General features: G+C 34.4%; 1 pseudogene; it reads right to left on the bottom strand.

Moving 5' to 3' along the window:
• Positions 1–4804: 4804 nt before the first annotated feature.
• Positions 4805–5042, bottom strand: LOC114210946 (cyclin-dependent kinases regulatory subunit 2 pseudogene; annotated as a pseudogene).
• Between the last annotated feature and the right edge of the window lie 367 nt (positions 5043–5409).

The raw sequence follows: 5409 nt of genomic DNA, 5'->3' as shown, positions 1-5409 counted from the left end.
TGGCAATTATGAATAAAGCTGCTATAAACATCTGTGTGCTGGGTTTTGTGCGGATGTAAGCTTTCATCCCCTTTGAATAAACACCAAGGCGTGTGATTGCTGGATCATATAGTAAAAGTATGTTTAGTTTTGTAAGAAACTGCCACACTGTGGCAGCCACAAGGTGGCTGTACCACTTTGTATTCCTACCAGCAACGAATGAGGGTTCCTTTTGTTGCACATCCTTACAGCATTTAGTGTTGTCAGTGTTCTGGATTTTGGTCATCCTAATAGGTGTGTATTGGTATCTCACTGTTGTTTTAGCTTGGATTTCCCTAATGACATATGATGTGGAGCATCTTTTCATGTGCTTATTTGCCATCTGTATGTCTTCTTTGATGACGTGTCTATTTAGATCTCTTGACCATTTTTTAACTGGGTTGTTTTCTTATTATTGAGGTTTAAAAATTCTGTATGTTTGGATAACAGTTCTTCCTTTGTCAGATGTGTCTTTGGCAGATATTTTCTCCTACTTTGTGGCTTGTCTTCTCATTCTCTTAACATTGCCTTGCACAGAGTAGATTTTTTTTTTTCATTTTAATGAAGTCCAGCTTATTAATTCTTTCTTTTGTGGATCTTGCCTTTGGTGCTATATCTAAAAAGTCATAGCCACACCCCAAGTTTATCTAGGTCTTCTCCTGTTACCTTCTAGGACTTTTAGAATTTTGCATTTAGGTCTATGATTGACTTTGAGTTAGTGTTTGCGAGGTGTATAAAGTCTGTGTCTAGATTCATTCTTTTGCATGTGGATATTCACTTGTTCCAGGACCATTTGTTAAAAGACTTTGTTCCCTTTTATTGCCCTTGCTGCTTTGTCAGAGATCAACTGATATTTTATGTGAGTCTATAGCTGGGGTCTCTATTCTGTTACATTGTCCTATTTGTCTATTCTTTCACTAATACCCCACTGTCTTGATTTTCATAGCTTTATTTTAAGTCCTGAATTTAGATAGTCGTCCTCTGATTGTGTTCTTCTACAATTGTGTTAGCTATTCTGGATCTTTTTCTCTCATATAAACTTTATAATCATTTAGTCAATATCCACCAAAAACTTGCTGGGATTTTGACTGGGATTGCATTGAATCTATAAATCAATTTGGGAAGAACTGACATCATGACAATATTGAGTCTTTCTCTCTATGAATATGGAATATCTCTACATCTATTTAGTTCTTTGATTTTGTTCATTAGAGTATGATTGTTTTCCTCATATAGATCATGTATGTATTTTGTTGGATTTATACCTAAGCATTTCAATTTTTTTGGTTGCTAATATAAATAGTATTGTATTTTTTTATTTCAAATTCCATTTGTTCATTCCTGGTATATAAGAAAGTGATTGATTTTTGTATATTAACCCTGTGTATTGCAACCTTACTATAATCACTTATTAATTCCAGAATTTCTTTTGTCAATTCTTTCAGCTCTACATAGATGATCATTATGTCATCTGCAAACAAAGGGAGTTTTGTTTCAGCTTTCCCAGTCTGTGTCTTTTTCCTTTATCATCTTATTGCTTTAGCTAGAACTTCCAGGATAATATTGAAAAGTAGTGGTGAGAGGGGACATCCTTGTCTTGTACCTGATCTGAGCAGGAAAGCTTTGAGTTTGTCACCATTAAGTATGATGTTAGCTGTAGACTTTTTTGTAGATATTCTCTATCTTTCCCTTTTTGTAGATATTCTCTATCTTTTCCTTATTTTAACCAGTAGAATATGATAGAAAATAAAGACATTTTTAGAGATATAATTAAAGTCTCTAATCAAAAGAAGATTACCCTGGGTGCATCTGACCTAACCACGTGAGCTCTTTAAAAGAGAATCCAGGCATTTTATGAGAGACTTAAAGTAGCAGAGATGCTTGTCACTGGCCTTAAAGAAACAAAAGCCACTTTTTAAACCACCTATGTAGAAGATAGTTTCTAGAAGCTGAGGGCCTCAGTCCTACAAATACAAGGAATTGAACTGTGCCAGGAACTTGAATAAGCTTAGAAGAGGACCCCAAGTTTCAAATGAGGATGTAACCACTGGCCAACACCTTCATTCATCCTTGCAACATCTGAGAAGAGGACACAACTAAAAAGCCTAGACTCCTGACTCATGCAAACTGCAAGATAATAAATTTATGTCTTAAGCATTATTTGAAGTAATTTGTTATGCAGCAATCGAAAACTAATACAATGGTCATTAAAATATAATTGCAATGAGGTCATTATAAAAAATATTATTGCCCACAGCTTTTATATAGAATTTATAGTTTAAAAGGTTAAATATTTATTTTCAGTTGCTTATGATGTTTACACAAATATAAACACACACCTATATATATATATATATCTGTATACTTGAGGAACCCTAAAATGAAAAATTCACTGCATTCAAATAACAGTTGTTAAATTACAGAACCCAACATAGCTTGGCTCTATGTCAGGTTTATCCTGGAATTTGGAAGTATCACAACTTGTAGGCACTTGCCCATTTTAAAAACATGACTGAATCAGCATGCTGCCCATTCTATCCTAGACCACATGGCATGAATTCAAGATGAGATGTAACACTACAATTTTGTGTGAGTAGCAGGGGAGATGTTGATAGAAAATTTCTGAAGTAAATGAATTAAATCTATAAAAAATGGGGTTCCTGGGTGACTCAGTCATTAAGTGTCTGCCTTCGGCTCACATCACGATCCCAGAGTCCTGGGATCGAGGCCCCACATCAGGCTCCCTGCTCTGCAGGAAGCCTGCTTCTCTCTCCCCCACTCCTCCTGCTTGTGTTCCTGCTCTCTCTCTCTCTCTCTCTATCAAATAAATAAAATATTTTTAAAAACAAGAATTTCTTATAATCTGTATCAATAGAGAATAAATTATCAGGGGAAAAGGCCATAATTACAAAAATTAAAAAAAATCATCAAATACAAGGGATCAGAGTGCTGAATCTGCCATTTCGGGCCCCTTGTCTGCTCTGAGCTGAGACAGAAGGCTCTGGCAGTCAGCTGATTCAACAAAGAGAATCCAAGGCATTGGGAGAGCTGCAATTCCCTCCAGGGAAAGTAAACCTAATCAGGAGCCCTGTGAAAATAAGACATCCCTAATTTTATGACTCTGCAGGAAACTCATGGTGCTGCTTGCTGAATGGGGAACTCATTTTAAGCATAAACACTATACAAAAACCTAAATATAATCACAAGATATAACTAGAGAAAGTATTAGGTTTGAAAAGTATTGTTTCTTTCACAAATATATAAAAAATATATATATTTTTTGTGTCAGGCACAGAAGAAATAACACTTATTTGTAAAGATTCAATAACAACAATGATGACATTCACTAGACATTTACTCTGTACTAATAAGCACTGTTCTTGGTCTGTCTCAATTGATTCTCACAGTAGCCCTATAATAGAAACATTTTGCAGATGAGGAACTGAGGAAAAGAGAAATTTGCCAAAATAAGTCACAGAGCTAAGATTTGGCCCCCAAAAGACAATCTCTAGTCTCTGAGCGCTTACTCACTTCTCAAGAATATATCCGAATATAATCAGTCATGTCTAGGACTAGTGGAACAGCACCTAGCACATCTAATCTCATTTGTCTAGCTTCCAAACACAGGTAGCCAGTTGATTTAAAATAAAAAATTCTGTAATAATTTTAGGTTTGTTCTAGAATAATGGAATTCTGAAATAATTTTAATTTTGTAATAATTTAATAATTTTAATCAATGTTCAGGGACACCTGGCTGGCTCAGTTGGTAAAGCATGCAACTCTTGATCTTGGGGTTGTGAGTTCAAGCCACACATTGGGTATAGAGATTACTTAAGTATAAAATCTTAAAAAACAAAAATAATTTTTACCAATGTTCAAAGGCAATAGGTACTGTTTTCCAATGAAAGAAATTGGGTCTGGTTGGAGAAATGGTTGGTTCTAGCAATAATTCACATCATGCAGGTAGTGCCAGAAAGTAAACAACAACAACAACAACAGAAGCCAAACAGCTAAAAAAAAAAAAAAGTATGGGAGTATGTTGAAGCAGCATAGGAGTCAATTTGTAAAAGTTCTCAACAACCAAAACTGGGATAATTTTAACAACACAATAAGCAACGTAGTATTGGTTTGGAACTCCAAGTATGAAATTACTATTTTTTTGCATGTGGATGTATCTATATCTGCATTTTATCATCAATGTGTATATATATACATATGCACATATATGAGTATATGAGTATACATATAAAATTTGAGACTATTCTTTAAGGAAAATTTGTTCCTTATCCCCATTTATTTATCTAAACAGTAGTTTATTTATATGAATATATATTCACTTCTAGTTATTTTATGGCTATATATTACTGTAACAATCCAAAAAGAAAAGTAATCATTCATATAAAATTTAAAACATGTTTTTTTCATTTCCATTAATAGAACGACTTATGGTTAAAAGGCTATGTATAAGTTAGAGACCAAAGTAAGAGTCAATTTATTTATTTTTATAAATGCAACATACAAACTTTATTTAACAAAAGCAACAGGTAAAGTCAAACAGACACTTATATTAAGAGAAAAACCGACTAGAAGAAATTTTATCTTAAACAACTTATAGTAACCTATTTGCAGTTGCATTTAACTGAGCTCTGTTGCTGTGAAGAATACAGCTCATGCACAGGTATGGATCAACAATTTGTACATTTTTCAAGTATTCACTGAATACTACCTTATATACACATATACATTAAATTTGGAAAAGATTTAATGGATGATCCCCAGATAGACTTCATTTTTGTTGCTCTTTTGGAAGAGGTCATCTAAAGAGAAGAAGATGTGGTTCTGGCTCATGAATCATGTAATGAACCCAGCCCAGACTGTTGGACACCAAGTCTCCTCCACTCCTCTTCAGACATCAGATGGGTTTTCGGGACTTGTTTGGAAAGTTCTCTGGGTGACATGACATGCCGGTACCCATAGTGCTCATCAAAGTACTTGTCCGAGTAGTAGATCTGTTTGTGAGCCATCCTGCACGTGGGCAGGAGTGACGGGGCACAAAGACCGGGCGCAGTGGGCCACATGTCCTGGTCTGGCCAAAGCAACAACTCGACTGCCGAGTCAATAAATTTTTTTTAAAAAGGAATCCTTTATTTATGGTCCTTTAAATATTATGTGCAAATTATTTTATTAGGAAAGCTATTTATAATATAAAGTAGAACAAGATTGTCTTTAATTTGCTTCTTTCTACAAATAGTATTATATTCCCTGAAAGGACTCAATAAATGAGAATGTATTTTTTATTAGTAATAATAGTAATTATCATTTTTGCAAAATGACAGGCAATTTTCTGAATAAAACCCCAAGTGTCATATATATCATTATCTAGGTAGTTAG

Source organism: Eumetopias jubatus, unplaced genomic scaffold (genome assembly GCF_037043125.1).
Source record: "Eumetopias jubatus isolate StellerSeaLion01/CBP00866 unplaced genomic scaffold, mEumJub1_p1.0 scaffold_8, whole genome shotgun sequence".
Taxonomy (NCBI): Eukaryota; Metazoa; Chordata; class Mammalia; order Carnivora; family Otariidae; genus Eumetopias; species Eumetopias jubatus.
Note: the sequence above shows the minus strand (reverse complement) of the source record. Positions and strands in the feature narration are given on the sequence as shown.